Source organism: Protopterus annectens, chromosome 8.part0 (genome assembly GCF_019279795.1).
Source record: "Protopterus annectens isolate FY-2018-M chromosome 8.part0, PAN1.0, whole genome shotgun sequence".
NCBI lineage: Eukaryota > Metazoa > Chordata > Ceratodontiformes > Protopteridae > Protopterus > Protopterus annectens.
The window spans coordinates 581,918,668-581,937,742 of record NC_056741.1 but is presented as its reverse complement, the minus strand read 5'-3'; the positions used below and the strand labels follow the sequence as shown (position 1 = coordinate 581,937,742).

General features: G+C 36.9%; 1 protein-coding gene across 1 annotated transcript in view; it reads left to right on the top strand.

Moving 5' to 3' along the window:
* Positions 1–18,629: 18,629 nt before the first annotated feature.
* Positions 18,630–19,075, top strand: part of LOC122808936 (mothers against decapentaplegic homolog 6-like) — a 268,484-nt gene continuing 268,038 nt past the window's right edge. The window contains exon 1 of the mRNA XM_044080078.1: positions 18,630–18,932. The gene's annotated coding sequence lies outside the window, so the exon portion shown is untranslated. The remainder of the gene's footprint in view (positions 18,933–19,075) is intronic.

Genomic DNA, 19,075 nt, shown 5'->3' with positions numbered 1-19,075 from the left:
TGGGTAACTACAGCAGAGCTAGTAAGGGAGACGGCTAGAAAGGTGCTTGGTATCACATCTGGACAGAGGAAGGATGACAAGGAGACATGGTGGTGGAATGAGGAAGTACAGGACAGTATATAGAGAAAGAGGTTGGCAAAGAAGAAGTGGGATTGTCAGAGAGATGAAGAAAGTAGACAGGAGTATAAGGAGATGAGGTGCATGGCAAAGAGAGAGGTGGCGAAGGCTAAGGATAAGGCATATGAAGAGTTGTATGAAAGGTTGGACACTAAGGAGGGAGAAAAGGACCTGCACTGATTGGCTAGACAGAGGGACTGAGCTAGGAAAGATGTGCAGTAGGTAAAGGTGATAAAGGATAATGAGGGAAACATACTCACAAGCGAGGCGAGTGTGTTGAGGAGATGGAAAGAGTACTTTGAAGGGTTGATGAATGAAGAGAATGAGAGGGAGAGAAGGTTGGATGATGTAGGAATAGTGAATCATGAAGTACAATGGATTAGCAAGGAAGAAGTAAGAATAGCTATGAAGAGAATGAAGAATGGAAAGGCTGTTGGCCCAGATGACATAGCTGTGGAAGCATTGAGGTGTTTAGGTGAAATGGCAGTGGAGGTTTTAACCAGATTGTTTAATGAAATCTTGGAAAGTGAGAGGATGCCTGAGGAATGGAGAAAAAGTGTTTTGGTACTGATTTTTAAGAATAAGGGTGATGTACAGAGCTATAGTAACTACAGAGGGATTAAATTGATCAGTCACAGCATGAAGTTGTGGGAAAGAGTAGTGGAAGCAAGGTTAAGAAGGGACGTGATGATTTGTGATCAGCAGTATGGTTTCATGCAGGAAAGAGCACTTCAGATGCGATCTTTGCTCTGAGAGTGTTGATGGAGAAGTACAGAGAATGTCAGAAGGAGTTGCATTGTGTGTTTGTAGACTTAGAGAAAGCATATGACAGGGTGCCTAGAGAGGAGTTGTGGTATTGTATGAGTGAGTCAGGAGTGTCAGAAAAGTATGTAAGAGTGGTACAGGATATGTACGAGGGTAGTGTGACAGCGGTGAGGTCTGCGGTGGGAGTGACGGATGCGTTTAAGGTGGAGGTGGGGTTACATCAAGGATCAGCTCTGAGCCCTTTCTTATTTGCAATGGTGATGGACAGGTTGACAGACGAGATCAGACAGGAGTCCCCGTGGACTATGATGTTTGAAGATGACATTGTGATCTGTAGTGAGAGTAGGGAACAGGTGGAGGAGACCCTGGAGAGATGGAGATATGCTCTAGAGAGAAGAGGAATGAAGGTCAGCAGGACTAAGACAGAATATATGTGTGTGAATGAGAGGAAGGATAGAGGAATAGTGAGGATGCAAGGAGTAGAGGTGGCGAAGGTGGATGAGTTTAAATACTTGGGGTCAATAGTTCCGAGTAACGGTGAGTGTGGAAGAGAGGTGAAGAAGAGAGTACAGGCAGGATGGAGTGGGTGGAGAAGAGTGTCAGGAGTGATTTGTGACAGACGAGTACCTGTAAGAGTGAAAGGGAAGGTCTACAAGAGGGTTGTGAGACCAGCTATGTTATATGGGTTGGAGATAGTGGCATTAACAAAAAGGCAGGAGTTTGAGCTGGATGTGGCAGAATTAAAGATGTTAAGATTTGCACTGGGTGTGACGAGGGTGGACAGGATTAGGAATAAGTATATTAGAGGGTCAGCCCAGGTTGGAAGGTTTGGAGACAAAGCCAGGGAGGCACGATTATGTTGGTTTGGACATGTGCTGAGGAGGGATGCTGAGTATATTGGGAAAAAGATGCTAAGGATGAAGCTGCCAGGTAACAGGAAAAGAGGAAGGCCTAAGATAAGGTTTATGGATGTGGTGAGAGAGGACATGCAGGTGGTTGGTGTGACAGAGCAAGATGCAGAGGACAGGAAGAAATGGAAACAGGTGATCTGCTGTGGCGACCCCTAATGGGAACAGCTGAAAGAAGATGATGATGATATATATATGCTGGAAGAGGTGTTATAATGAAGCACATGTGCCTTGAAAAGTTGAGGCATTATTTATGAACACAAAATTGCAGTCAGACTGAACTACAATTGGCATGGCATATGTTGATCTTAATTTGTGACTCACAACAGATGAAGCAGTAAACATTGTTTAGGCAAAAAACAGCAGGTAATATATTAGTTGTGAAAAATATTTTTACTACTCTGCTTTGCAAAATGACTATATTTACAGTTACAAATCAGACTGTAAAGGTACTGACAGCATTTGAAAATAAACCAATATGAAGTTACAAAGACACTGAAACATAGGTGTGATGTAATACCTTTTACTGAACCAGCAAAGGTTTTGGAATTACATGAGCTTTTGGGTTGGCATGAGCTCTTCATCAGGAGTTTGGCTCGCAGTAGCCAAAAACGTTGTTGCGTCTTTCATCTTTTCCCAGTTAGGGGTCGCCACAGCGGAACTCCGGTCCGCTAATGATTGGCAGTAGATTTTTACGTGCCTAGTTGCCGGCCCTGACGCACAACCTTCAATGAAGGTACACCCATTCACGCATGTCTCCACACAGAAGACGGTCTAGCTGAGAATCAAACAGGACAATGTCTTACTGTGAGGCGACAATGCTACTGTAGCACCACCACCATGGATTAGTAGCCAAAAACGTAATAATTTCAAAACCAATGTTGATCCAGTAAAAGGTATTGCATCACATCTGTGTTTTTTGTTAGTGGACCTACATGGTATTTCTTAATATTTTCTTGCAGTCTGAGCTTGAAATTTTAGAATAGTAGGCATATGATACAGATGCACATACTTAAAACAGTACATAAATAAGTAGATTACTGAACAGTGTTTAAAATGATCATAGTAAAAAATTGTAAAAATGTGGCCTTTTGTATATGTATGATATGATGTTTGTTAATTATGTAATGTAGTTTGCATGCACATGAAAAAGACAAACTGTAAAATCCATTAAGGAAATTAGGTATTTTACTTATTTATTTGATGAGGCAAACTCACTAGGTGAAAGAGCCTCTTTCTGAATGCAACCAAGGAGCACTGTTTGGCTAAGTGATCTAGTCAGAATCGTACAGTGAGCAAATGTTGATGGAGGGACTCAAACTTAGCACTACAGGGTACAACTTATTAGCAACTGATAGGCTTAATCCCATGCACTAAAGTGCCATATCATGTGCACAATGAAGAATTTGCAATGGGCTCAGTCAGACACTTTTGCTTATCTCAAAGAAGAATCCCATGGTTTATCATAAGCTAATGAAAATGAATGTTATATCCCTATGACTCCAGTCTGTGAACAGAGAATAACTGTGAGTCACCGATGAAGGGTAAATGACTGTATTCATGTCACGGGTTGGTTTGCCTAACAGAAATGAAAGGAATTCTGCTAAAGGCTTCTTGCAGTTTGCTAATGTGGTGCATACTGAAAAGATTTATTTATTTAGCAAGACGATAGACTGGACCATTTGGCTCCATTTTCAGCCATAACCTAGTTACAGTACTGAACAAATGATTTACAAACAGTACAGAAGTATTCCACATGACCAAATAGGCGATGTAAATTACAAGAAGTTGAATTAAATATGTTAGATAAAAACAGGCAATATATGTGCATTCAGCAACTGGAAGGAGCCCTTCAGGCATCTGTAGTTATTGCACAAAAAATGAGGAGGAGACAAAACTAAATTAGGTTATTCAAATGCCAAACTGGCATCATGCCTGTCTAAACAAAAATGCTACAAAGCACTTACAGCTTTCTCACTATCCAAGTAACATACATTTTGACATCGAGGGACATGGATATATATCATCCTAGATTCCATCAGGGATTTAATTAGGGTCAGAAATTGTGAATGTTTGAAATTATATTATGGAAATATTGTATAATGGCACATTGCCATATGTGTCAGTTAAGAGCCAACCAAAAATATATTAGCAGGACTACTGTAATACACTTGTTAGATAAATGCTTTTGTGTCTTCTGGATATATTTTTGCTGACATGTAGATATGCTTTTGTTTTATTTTTACATGATCAGGCCTTTTTACTGATTTATACTATTTAATGGAATTAATTTGCAATGTTTTTAGTTACTTACTGATACCTGGATGGTAAAGAATTTTTTTTCGACTGACGAATTTGCACTTTAAGGAGCATAACAATGCAGGCTAAATAGATGAAAAAGATTTTTTTTAGTGCTATACCATGCAACAAACTACAATAAAGCTCAGTACATTAGTAGTTGTTGTTGTGTCTTTCGGCTTTTTCCCGGTTAAGGGTCGCCACAGCGGAACTCCGGTCCGCTAATGATTGGTAGTTGATTTTTACGTGCCGAGTTACCAGCCCTGACGCACAACCTTCAACGAAGATACGCCCGTTCACGCATGTCTCGACGCAGAAGCCACAGCATAAATAAGAACAGACACTTTCAGCAGATGACCTTTTTTTACATAGGCAGATAAAGTACACACAGCCAAACATAGGCAACAGCATTCATTTTCCCTGCCACAGCAAGCACTTTCTAGCAGTTTTCTAGTATGCAACCAATGGTTACTATTCATCTAATCTCCTCCATGTAAATATTTACAGACGTGGTTTACTAATATCATTATCCAGTCCTGTTACATACTACTGGATAAAACACCATAAGGGAGGGTGGCCTAATGGTTAAGGTGCTTGCCTTACAAGCACAAGGTGCAGGGTTTGAGACTCACAAGGGATAATTGGCTAGGCTTAAAATGTCTCACAAGGGCAGTTAGCCTAATACTAATCTATAATCTTCATATGTATGCATTTCATCCCCTTTTTACAGCAGCATAGCCCTGCAGGGTTATTTAAATACAAGTAAATAAAAAAATAAAGAAATACCCATTTGTTAACCAATTTCGAAGATTTGTGCTGAAAACCACTTAAAGTGGCCCGAAGCTCTTCCCTTAGCATTAATGAGTATGAGGACATCACTGAAAGCCACCAGAAATTGAGTCTATATGAGATATTAATGGGGAGACCCATGGCCCTTCCAGCTACCCCTCCAGTGAAAAATGCTGATTTAACTTTGTCAGATGATGCTATGATTTCTTATTGTAGGAAACTCATTGACATCTTGCAGCAATATCATTGAACAATAAGAGCAGTGTTACCAAAGCCTCCTGACCAACCCTGTCATTAACTACAACCGGGTGATTGGGTGTATGTGAAACTGTCTGAGCCCAAGGTAAAAGAGGCCTTTTCAGGTCCTGCACACCACTTTAACCGGAGTTCGCTGTGCAGGACTACCAATGTGGATCCATTTGTCTCATTGCAAGAAGACCTGTCATGTAGGGACCACAGACGAATCATCACAACCAACAGAGGGAGATCGAGGTGTGACAGATAAATCATCTGCCCAGTGAGAAGGTCAACTTCAGTAGCAGTCCATGATGAATCCAGTGACAACAGGTACTTTTGCTTTATTTCTGCTGCTGTTCCCTTCTATAAACTGGCCAAGAGAAAACAGTTTCTTGCTGGTCCTTCGGCAATATGCCAAAAATGTAAACAAAACAAGCTGCTGGATATGTTCGCATATACCTCATCATTCCAAGGCAGGGATTCCTACAATTCCCATCCCTGCAACACAGGCATCATTTAAAAAGGACCTTAATGACTTCTGCTTAACCTGGCATAATGTAACTATTTTTTCAAAGGTTGACTCTTCAGCTTGCAACCACACATCATGGAAGCACATGGTATGCCAGAAATGGGACTGCACCAGTAGAAAAAAGCAAATGTAGTGACACCAGGCATGAAAGTGTGTTAGACTCTTTGCACTTAAAAAGCTATGACTGGGGGCTTGGCATGGGTATGATAAGTGACCGTTACTACATCTGTGGGGATTGTGCCTACCCCTGATTGCCTACAAACTGGTCTAAATGTTGCTTTGTAGGCTATATTACTCCTGATATTCAACATGTCGAACATCCACCAGCAGGTAGTCTGAGAAATAAGCAAGTAATCCATTGGACAGAGCAAGTATTTTCAATTTTTAACCCTGGGTATGGAGTGCAAAGGACAATGCTTGAAATCACCATGATTGCCCAAATTCTACAGAAGGTGGCCAACAAAACTTCACAACACATCAGAATGGCAAATCGAAAAATGACTGAAATGCAAACTGTGGTGTTACGAAATCAAATGGCACTTGATATAATGCTTGCTGCAAAAGGGGGGGGGTCATGTGCCTTAATAGGGAGTCATTGTTGTTCATATATTAGTGACTATCATGATAAACAGGAAAAACTGGCAAACTTCATAAAACAAAGGGCCAAAGAGTTGGACAGCACATCCAAAAACTGGACACTTTTTGAATGGTTGGGCAGTATTTTGGTAACCTGGGAACTAGCATAATCCAGGGTATTGTCGTATTTTTTATTATATTTGTAATCATTTTGGCATTTTCTATTCTAAAGGCTGTGATTACAAGATGTTTAACTTCACCTGCACATGAAATGCCACTGCATGCACAAATCAATGATAGTTCTATTTTGACAGAAAATGATGATGACTACTGTGACACTGAGGTTAAAATAAAAATATAATTATATGTATGGTATGGCACTGATAGTGTCAGAGGGAGGAAAGTGTTATGGGACAAGGCCAGCTTATTAAAATGTATATTAATTTCAGTTTATTAATGATGCTATAATATGATTGTTAAAAAGCAAATATAATTTGTATGCAGGGCTGTGGAAAAATACAGCTTCATAAGCCACAGTTTCGCTGTCTTTTAAACTGCACTCTTTTAGTATGTAATAAGAGAGAATAGTACGTGTTGCAGTTACTACAGAAGAAATTTGTTAGCCTGACTTCTCCAGGCTAGGAGTACATTGTTGTTAGGGCAGGTTTGAAACATCCAAGGTCAAAAACAAAACCCCTTGGAAGCAGGTGGATCATGTATAGAAAGGCGTTCACTTGAAGTCTGAGGCAAAAATCACGAGGGATGAGGACATTTGCAAAGTTTTCTATAGGACACAGTCATTGTAATGTAATAAAATTGCATGAGCAGTTTAATAAGAAAATGTATAAAAATAATTTTTTTTTTGTATGTAAAGTGAGAAACCTTCATCAATGGCTATGAAGACTAACTCCCAGCGCTGTAAGAATAAAATTTCTGTTTGTACATTCTGAAGTGTTGTTCCTGACTAAAGGCATATAAGGTAAATTCTTAATGTTATTTATTTATGATTATAATGCCAGGTAGACCCACTGGACACACAGTCTCTATTCAGGCGTGACCCAGGAGGAGCATCTGGTTAAGTGACTGGTAAAGTTCACAAAATATGCAAATTAGGACTGAGAAAATCAAACCCTGTACTACAGGAACTGCAGCTCATAGCCTTAACCCTCTGCTCCAACTGCCAGACACTCTATAAAGTAGATTGTAGGGAAATGTCCATTGCACAAGGCTAAAGTACTCAGGCCATGAGGATAGATTTGTTCAGGAAACTTATTTTACTTATTTATTTTACATTTGTTTACAGGGATAGTCTGAGTGATACATGTCCATTTTCAGCAGAGGCCTGGGGAGAAAAGCTCCAAAAAGACATTCAACAAACTGTTACATTTTTGCAGTTTAAAACACAAAATAAAACACAAATAAAAGGATTTTTACACAGATGTAAACAAACACAAAAACAGATACACAAACAAATTATTACATTTTTACTCGGATGGAAAATTGTAGACAGTGTTTTTAAGAATGATAGGGTATTGAATGCCTAATAGGCTAACCTGGTAGTAGATCCAAGGAGATCAAAGGATTTATAAGTTAAGAAACAATAACGTGTAGGCAGAAGTCCTCCATGTGCACACGAGTGATGGTTAGAGTTAGTCTGAATTAGGAAAAGGACATAGCCATCGTTTTTTAAGTACTGAATCAGACTTTTCTTGAATTGAGGTAGAGAGAGTTCAGATGTAAGATTAGCAGGAAGAGAATTCCAAGTTTTGCCAACAGAGTTAGCAAATACAGATTTACCGGCTGTGTTGTTGGATGTGAGAGTATGAATTAGTAATTTTTCAGATGAACGAAGTGCACTTAAGTTACTGTAGGGGGTGATGAGGTTTTTAAGTACGGGTCTATTATCTGGTTGGTACAGGATCATATGTGCAACTATTAGTTAGCTAACCTGAAGTAGGTTAGGCAGAGAGATCTCCATTGTGTTCTGCTATTACTGAGGCCATGGCTGAGGAGCATGAGGTTGATAAAGTTGGGAGAGCCTCATGGAAGGGTGGGTCCTGCTCCCTCACTGGCAAGTAGTCCACCTGCACTTTCTTAGTTGCTGGAGAGGATTGGCCGGGGCTGTTTTGGAAGGAATGGAAGGCATGCATTGGCTTGGTTGGAAGGCCTCCTGGAGCAGATTGCAAATTTGTTGACCTAGTCAATCTCTACTATTGTACAGGGCTGAAATATTCAGGGATAAATGTTACTGTTACTCAGATGCTAAGTGATAATTAGTACTTGCATGTGTCTTACTCTTTGCTTTGAATTGTCACTGACAACACATCGAGATGAATGAACGAACTGTTGACTATCATTTAGAATATTCCCATCACTATATCATCATGCATTATATTTGTCTAGAGAAGGGAGCAATGTCTATTCATTTTCATGCAGTCACAGACTAATGGACATATCTCATCTGAATGCATGCATATGACCATTTGACAGTAAGACTCCATGTATCTGTTTATTGACTGATTGACTGATTGATTGAACTTTGCCATGTAGTGGACTGGTGCAGGGGCCCTTTATAATCATAGTACATTACAATGGATGTAAGATATTAATATTACAGTAGAGAAATATTTGTTTACAACTGAATATGGTAGTGCAGTAGGACAATGGCAACAATCACAGCATTAATCAATGCAACTGAATGTTACCTAAGTCTTCCTTTGTTTAAAGAATTTTCAGCTACATTTCTTTCTCCATCTTCAGCACAATATTTAAGGCTTTATAGCTTCCTAGAAAACATAAACGTTTCGCCTAACACTTACTAACTCGATACAGCTATGCAGGCCTGCACTATTCAGAAAAAATAATAATTTACTTTCATTAATGAGTGATGTAAAATACAGTATCAAAGCAACAATATAATTATCTTGTAATAAGCCACCACCTTTTTATTTCAGATCTTGTTATTATTAACAGGCTGTAATACATTTACATCCCCTGTAAAATTAACACACACACACTACTCACATAAATTTTGCTTTGTTTTCACAATTGCAAAATGAAAGATGTAAATTCTTGTAACAAGCATGCCTTTCAACCTCTGAACATTAAAAACCATAGCAATGGCCTTTAAAATCAGAGTGGGGGGCCCAAAAGAGAATAATTTTTTTAAACTTTTTTTGTAATAGTAGGACTTTAGATATACTAGACCCCTATAATTTGTGATAAGGAATCTATGTATAGACTTCTTTCAGTTATGTAATGATGTATAAATCATGGAATAGTAAAAATATGAATAATATCTAACGGAAATCAATAAATCTTGGAGGCTCAAGGTGAAACTAGAGACCACAAATCATAACTCTTTGCCTGAATTTTAGCAGTTGAGAGATATGTAGATTGCATGTAAATTTCACATCATGCTACCCTGACATCAGTAAATGTCCATTCTTTATGTCCAATCTAGTCAGACTACCCCATAATATTTTTTTAAATACTTTACCTCCCAGCCTGTTGTATTTGGTTAACTATACCCATGTGCATACTTGAATTCCTTTCACTTGTTTTAGTGATTGTTTGGGATCTTTTTAGTGATTGTTTTTTTATCATTCTTTTCACCATCTCTCAACCTCCCATTCCCCGGTAGGTTACAAATTTCCTGGTCCTAGTGAATGTCATTACCTGAGAACACAATCCTGCCTACCCACTTGTACAAGATTTTATTCTTTTATGACAGTAAATAAAAGCACAAAAATATTATAGCAATAATTCAGAACTTGCACATCACATGCCAAAGAAGCATTCTTTTGTCATGCCAAAATCTTTTAGAGTGGTGAAGTAGTTCATAGCTTGGTTGTAGAATTGATGGTAGTGGTCTCCTTGACATTATTTTGTTGTATTTTATTCACCAGGTAGGTGAACTGGAGCACTGGAGCCCATTTCCAGTCATAACTTTGTGACAATCTGAAGTAGAAAGAACTTCAGTTAAAAAAAACTTTCAAACCCACTGATAGAACAATGACTGATGTGACAGTTATACTTAATAAAAGGTAGATAAAGTAGAGTATGATATAATTTGATGCAGACTGACCAGCCATTAGGCAAACACTTGAGCTTCATGTACATAATATGGCAATACTTACGAAAGAAAGAACTGATGTACCCAGTAATTGCAGAAAACTTAGGCTGCATGGTTTGTGAGTTAAGAATATTAGTAGGGGAGAATAAATGGGTCGTCTTAAGTCAGAACATTAATTCGGTTCTATTGTGTAAGTCAGAAAATTATATAATCTATAAAAGTATGTCTTCATAATAGATTATATATAGTGCTAAGGTAATAAAACGTGGATGTAGTGAATTAATGTTGAGGAGGGACAGTCAGAGTTATTTGTGTCTTTTGGCTTTTCAGAGTACAAGGTAATAAAATTAAGCTATGAATCCAATGCACTTGCAGTCAGACTCTGGTAGGGTTTCGGCAGTTTAGAGAAGGAAGCAGGAGTATACTGACAAAGAAATGTTTGAGACGGATGGTTGTACATGTGAAAAAGTTCTTTCAGCACATAGCAACAAGTTAAGTGGAATAACAGATGTTAGAGCAAGGGAATCGGAGGACCAAAGTGATATGCACACTCTGTAAGTGACATAAGGACTTGCATTGCCCCATGAGCTGGATCTTGTAGATTAGTCTCCTCATTAGTGAAGTCATTCTGAGAGTAAAAGGAATAATGGGCAAGTAACAAGTAAAAAATAATAACAAAAAATAAATATGTAAATGAATGAACAAATGTTCCTGAGAGTAAAAGGAATAATGGGCAAGTAACAAGTAAAAATAATAACAAAAAATAAATATGTAAATGAACGAACAAATGTTCTGAGAGTAAAAGGAATAATGGGCAAGTAACAAGTAAAACATAATAACAAAAAATAAATATGTAAATGAACGAACAAATGTTCCTGAGAGTAAAAGGAATAATGGGCAAGTAACAAGTAAAAATAATAACAAAAAATAAATATGTAAATGAACGAACAAATGTTCTGAGAGTAAAAGGAATAATGGGCAAGTAACAAGTAAAAATAATAACAAAAAATAAATATGTAAATGAACGAACAAATGTTCTGAGAGTAAAAGGAATAATGGGCAAGTAACAAGTAAAACATAATAACAAAAAATAAATATGTAAATGAACGAACAAATGTTCCTGAGAGTAAAAGGAATAATGGGCAAGTAACAAGTAAAAATAATAACAAAAAATAAATATGTAAATGAATGAACAAATGTTTTGAGAGTAAAAGGAATAATGGGCAAGTAACAAGTAAAAATAATAACAAAAAATAAATATGTAAATGAACGAACAAATGTTCCTGAGAGTAAAAGGAATAATGGGCAAGTAACATGTAAAAATAATAACAAAAAATAAATATGTAAATGAATGAACAAATGTTTTGAGAGTAAAAGGAATAATGGGCAAGTAACAAGTAAAAAATAATAACAAAAAATAAATATGTAAATGAACGAACAAATGTTCCTGAGAGTAAAAGGAATAATGGGCAAGTAACAAGTAAAACATAATAACAAAAAATAAATATGTAAATGAACGAACAAATATTATGAGAGTAAAAGGAATAATGGGCAAGTAACAAGTAAAACATAATAACAAAAAATAAATATGTAAATGAATGAACAAATGTTCCTGAGAGTAAAAGGAATAATGGGCAAGTAACAAGTAAAACATAATAACAAAAAATAAATATGTAAATGAATGAACAAATGTTCCTGAGAGTAAAAGGAATAATGGGCAAGTAACAAGTAAAACATAATAACAAAAAATAAATATGTAAATGAACGAACAAATGTTCCTGAGAGTAAAAGGAATAATGGGCAAGTAACAAGTAAAAATAATAAAAAATAAATAAATATGTAAGTAAAAGGAATAAATGCAAAGTAAAGTGTAAAAAATAATAACAAAAATAAATATTAAAAGGAATAATGGGCAAGTAACAAGTAAAAAATAATAACAAAAAATAAATATGTAAATGAACGAACAAATGTTCCTGAGAGTAAAAGGAATAATGGGCAAGTAACAAGTAAAACATAATAACAAAAAATAAATATGTAAGTGAACGAACAAATGTTCCTGAGAGTAAAAGGAATAATGGGCAAGTAACAAGTAAAACATAATAACAAAAAATAAATATGTAAGTGAACGAACAAATGTTCCTGAGAGTAAAAGGAATAATGGGCAAGTAACAAATGTTCCTGTGAGTAAAAGGAATAACGGGCAAGTAACAAGTAAAAATAATAACAAAAAATAAATATGTAAATGAACGAACAAATGAATAACCGAGAACTCACCCTCTGAAATATCCAAACTAGACATTTTAAAATACATTCTCTTACTTTCCTTGTGAATGTTTACATAATTTGCCATCTTCATAAATTAAAAAGCTATGTTTAGTAGTATGCTAGCTGGTTTCAGTGTGTAATCCATGGAATTGTAAATTAACTATATTGCATTTTCAATACACGCTTTCAACTGCTTTCATATATGCGTTTTTTAATTACTCTCTTCCTTGCTTAATCTCTATCAGGCTATCTACCAAAGAGCTGCAAGCTATTGTTCCCACATTTGTTTAGCTCTATAGTAGTGTAATTTGTGCAGACAATATGACAACAGAATAAATGAAACCACTTTGACCTAGAATGATGACGTGCCTTTACCACAGAGACATTTACACTATGATCACCCCCCCATTACCCCCTGTTCAGATTGGAGTGAGTTTGTGCTTTGTTCAGTCTGGGTTACCTGATGATGTTACCAAACATTTAGGTAGTGTTCCTTATTTAGGCAAGAAATGTGGTGGAAAGATCTCGTTGTACACTGAGTTTTCTCCTCTGAGATAATGTAGTGCTGCAGTGCATTATCTGATGTTCAGCTGTTGGAGTCTTTCAGGTTTGGTAATGTCAGGCTTTATTGTCGGGCTGGAACATCATGTGATATACATCCTGTCTGCTTTTTTCAGTCAAGGTCAGTTTGCTGTGATTTCCCTCAAAATCAAGATCTAGCAAAGCCAATTATAGCCCTATTACTGAGGTACTGTGAGAAACGAAAGATATAGCTCTGGTCTGTTTTGTTAACAGCTAACTCATCAAATATAAGCTTATTGAGTTCATATTGTCAACAGTAGTGCCATATCAACAAACTAACTAGCTGGCATACAAATATACTGACTTGTCTCCTAAGTAATCAACAGACTGTAAATAGAAAAGGGCTTTTTTGTAGAAAGAAAGTACTTGCAATGCCACAGTCCCCCAACGCCTCTGCTACTTATGTATGCATTTATTTATATTTGCTAACTAGGGCACAGCACTGATCTACATGAATCCTTTTCAGACTCAGTCTTTGAGCACTGTCTGGTTAGATAACTTGCTCAGATTTACAGATTAAGCAAATGGAGGCTGAGGGAATCAAACCTTGGACCACAGAAAGCAGCTAGTTAACAGTTCTTAACATAAATCCTGTACTGTAACTACCAGATGGTTTACAAACTCAGATCTCACTTCCATAAAAAAGGGGAACAGTCCAATCTCTATATAGAAAACTGAGTACTGTACTCCACAGTAATGCTCAGTCTGTCAGCACCTGACCATTTTACACACTTAATCACAAGGTCAATCAGCAAGAGAAAGAGACTCCATTATATAGTTCTTAATGACTTGTACCGAAAATCAATGCACTGTACCCTGGTTATGTTATACTAAGACAAAAGTAACAAAATCATTCTAGACATGTGATGTTTTCTAACAGTTAAGATAATTTAGATTAAGACTCCCTCTTCCCTAATTATATAGATAAAACTTGGAACTCCCTGTCTTCTGCTATTACCTCAACAAATTCAAAGGTTACATTTAAAAGACTACTCAAAGAACACCTAAAACTCACATGGATGTGTTTATGTTCACCCTCATGCTAACCTCCCCAACCATATCCACCCTCTTCTCTAATCTCCTGGTCTCTGTTTCAGAACTATACCACTTAGAGGAACTGCAGCTTTTCTTTTAATTTCCAGCTTCCTCACAGTGTCACCTTTACACCTGGCCTCTCAGTTAGTGCCTATACATATACAGGGGCACTAAAACAGTGCTAGGCACAGTTTATTTCATAAATTTATTTTCTTTCTCCATCTTGACACTTGCTTTTATACTTAGTCTATCTTACCACTCAACTCTGTTGTTCTACCTATTACTATCAACCTGACTATGTCAAACTTGTACACAATCTAACTCTATAAAATTGTAAAAGATGCAACTTTCAAGATGCAACTCTCACCTTTGTATCTTATTCTGTAATTCTTACTTATATATTGACTCTAACTGTAAAAAATCAAAAAAAGATGTTTTTTTTATTCTGTGTATCTAATTCTAATTTTCATGCTTATGTACTGTCTATGTAAATATGATTGCTGCTGTTATACTCCTTATAATTGCTTGTAATTGGATTTGTGGAGCTTTTCTCCCCGGGTCTCCACTAAAAATGGACATGTATCCAGTCGGACTCTCACATTCAACCCATGGAAAATAAATAATTACAAATACTCTTGCTGAAAAAATAGTCATCACACTCCTGCTCCAAATTCATGTTTCTTCACCAAAATGTCCAATGGAATGTGTGTGTGCTAAACAGACAAAATGCGTGATTCTGTCACACATGATCAAATTTGGGACTGAAAACACAAAGCACAATGAACTCAAATTTATGAATTATTTTTATTTGTAAATTATGACACATTTTACATTACCATAATTTAACATTTCAGAGTTTGACTGAGAAGTGTGAAAAATTGCTTCTCTCTATATTAAGTGCTCTTTATAATGTGAGAGTTGACAGCTATGCTGCTGTGTGTTCTGCAGTAAACCTAGTAAGATGAACATGGGAGAAAAACTGTGGATTTCTCCTTTTTTATAACAATTTTGCCACCATATAGTCTACAAAGTGGTAATTCCCTGAGCTGAAAGAATAAAAATGCTGTGTGTATAGTTTAGTAGTGTGCCGTGACTATGTGGTCATAGAGTTCCTTCTATAATACAGTTATCTGCAAAACATGCCAGAATAGAATACCAGAAAACATTGATATGAGGCTTAAAAGGGAATTACCTTTGTTTTCAGAGGAAAATTTTTGTGTAGCCTTGAGATAGTTGATCATGGACAGATCACCAGTTAAGCAATAGGGATGTTGAACTTTCTTCACAGAGAAGATGGTAGCAACATGGCCTAGACAACTCTGGATGGGAAATGACACATACTCAAAAGCAGAATTTCAATAAAACTCTGGGCAAGTACATTCACCCAGGGGCAAGGTACTGAAGGAAAGGAATGCTCAAGGCTGGCAAGAGATTTATTTAGTTATTACATTTGATTACTGGTAAATTCTGAGTGGCAATACATATCCCTTTTCAGTACAGGCCCAGGGAGATAAGTTCCACGTGACATAAAACAGTGTAAATACAGAAACATAGGATCCATATAGTATAGAGATGGCCAACAGCTCTGATAAGACAGAAGGAGTACAATACGATTTACTATCACAATTACGAGTGAAGGCTCAGTAACCACTGGATGTCGAATTATGATTGGCTGAATCCCATGCTGCTGAACCTTCATGTGTCTGAGTGCCAGTTTAGTAAATGCAGTGTGCATTCACATGTATAAGGTTGATCTTATAACTAGAGATCGCGGTATAGTGGGGATTGGAAAATTTACATTTATTCCCACTGTAGTGCAGTCTTGGAGTTGGAACATATCATTTGCAGGGGGTGTGGGAGACATAGTCCCCCATGGGGAGTGCAGGGGGGCTTGCCCCCTGCAAAAATGTGTAGTTCAGTGTTGTGTAGTATGTTCATACTGCTGACAACTAGAACTTACGTTACTGATTTGAAAGGTGTAGAGGAAACAGTATGTCAAATAATGCCGAATTCGAATAATCGGCATGATGTTAAACATATTGACTTAGTCAGTGTTCCGTATTTGATGTTGTGGTTTGACGCAATTTTGCCTGTCACAATTTTGATTGTAAACCGTGCAATACAAATAAATATGTACATATAATGTACAGGGCTGCATTCACATTGCAATATTCATTATTCAGAGTGTCATTCTCATTACATTATTCTATTATGTGATGGATATCTATGTGCAAACTTCACTTTTAAATTCATGATCGGCACAGTTAAATCAACGCTTACATGCAAAATACAGAGTTGGATTTGTGTTGCAATATACAGACCTGTAACACTAATGGAAATCTGTGTGCATTCTTAACTTTTAGATTCACAAAATCTGCAATAATACGGCAACAGAGGCTGAGAATTGTAATAATTAATTTGTACCAGCAACAGTTAGTTTACAATTGTTTTTGTTTTACCTTGAGAGACAGAAAGAGAAGGCAACATATTTTGGTCTATAGGAATAAAACAGGAGGACGTATGGGAGATGTTACCTGTAGAAAGGAAGTGTAAGGTGGGATTTAACCTGGGGAAATGCAGGAGTAGAACTAGTAATCTGCTAGGCGTTTTTTAGTTATGATTTAAAGGGTTTTAGATTGTCAAAATTGTCTAAGAGGAATTATATATGTTAATGTGATATAGTTAACTTCTCCAGTGATAACTTTTTGTTGACTTATCTAAACTCTCACACCTTCCTTCACCTAGTCTCCCATCATATAATCTAACTCCATTCAGTTGCAGATCTGTACAGTTACAAGTACTTGAAAACCAAAGTTGCATGGGACGTGGCTACTGAAAGAAGATATTATAAGCATACAGCAATTAAATGTATCAGCACAACCAATATATAACAGGACATACCTCTCATCTTCTTCACATAAGAAATCTGGATAAAGCCAAAAAGAATGGGGGACAAAGGCTGAAAAATAGGGACAATATTAAATATTGCTCTTATAAACTTGATAGGTTTTGCATTAATGTGTATTTTACAAAGGATATGAAGTCTGAAACTCAAATGTCTGTCATTATTTAATGACTTCAGTCCTCAATGATCTGGCAGAAAACCTCAACTTTTATGAGGAACAGACTAAAAATATGAGGCAAAAATCTGGACATTCTGTGATAATCTGGGCAGTTGAGAGGCAGATGAAACATAAATAACACATTGCAATTTCATTATGGAAGTTAGTGTTTGCATTGCAGTGTTAGTAATGCAAAAACAAATTAAATGTTATGTTCTGTAATAGTTTACTTGCTAACATTTCTACAATTTTCTTTGTAATCTTAATTGCATATCTTTTGTTTTTCGCTTTGATTTTTTTTTTGTCATTGGATTAAGTATGAAAATGATCCAAGTCTGTACTAACATACCAATAAAGATGGCAAATATTTCAATAAATAGAATACAGACATGGTTAATAAATATGTGAAATTACATATGATGTACTGTCATTTCTTTGATCTGATTTATCCAAGTCAGGGTCATGGTCAACAAGAGCCTGATATTTGATGAGCAAACGTCAAGAAAAAACATATACTGCACAGTCCATTTCAGGATGCACACACAATAATATGTACCCCACAACCAGTTCAGAAGATCATCAGTTTAACCTATTAGCATATGGTGGAGATGTAAGAAGAAACCAGATTCCCCAGCAAAATCCACACAGAAACTGGGATGGCGTGCAAGTTTCACAGTACGAGTATCCCCTGTCAGGAACAGAACCAGAAAACTATTGGGAGACAACAGTGCTTACAGCTGCACCCTTCAGCATGTCAGTCCTGGTTTTTATACTGTCCCATGGTGTACACTTAAGTATAACAGATGGAAGGTGAAGACTGAGAGTTGCTACAAGTATTATTTGGTATAGCTTGACATAAACCATTAGCAAAATAGAGATTATATTGTATAAACAGCAAATATGCTAAATTGCCCATGAGATGAACAGGGATGTTTTTAACTGCACTCGTGGTTATCTTAAATTGCAAATCATTTCTAGCTTTCATCTTTTTTGCACTAAAGTGCTTTGCTTACTGTAAGCATAAAAGAAATAAATGGTTAATTCTGCTGTACCATAAAGCTTTTCCTTTAGCCTTAGAAAAACTCAGGTTACTTCACATGCATATAAATAAACACACACACATATGCAGATACACACACAATCTCTCTTGCACACTATCTGCCTCTCCCTGTCTCTGTGTAATTAACACTAGTTGACAGATCTTTCCACTTTTCTTATCTTGTCTCTCATGCTAGTCAAGAAGTCTGCACAGAGTCTAATCAATGAATTCCAAAAACTGGGAGGTGTGTAGAGATTGTGGGCGTGAGGTTATATGCAAAACAGCCAACATCTTAAATGCTTCAAGTTCAGCCTTCAAACGTTTATAAGAAAAGAAGAGAGAGAGAGAAGGAGGGAGTTCTTATGCTGTACTAAAGTTGTGCTTCTGCTCTGGACAGTGAGTGACCTTTTACACCCATTATCCAGGATCTGACTTTTCAGGAGAGTGTGGAAGAGACGGCTGGAGACCTGGGGAGGGGGGTGGGATTCAGTCTTTAGACCTGGAAAGGATAAATAAATAAAGCTGACGAAACAGTAGGAGGCACACTGGGGGGTTGGAATTTTTTTTTGACAAGCTGCATTTTCTACTTTGGAGTTTCGGGAAAGCTAGTCAAGTGGATAGCATTCCCCAAGAGATGATGACTGAGCATTATAAGGTGAGTTGATCTGTACTGGAAAAGCTGAAAGTGGGGTGGGATTACCCTACCATGCTATTGTATGTATGTATGTATGTATGTCTGGAGATATGTTTTTGGAAATGAAGGTCTGTTTTAACTAAATCAAACTAAGGATTTGCATG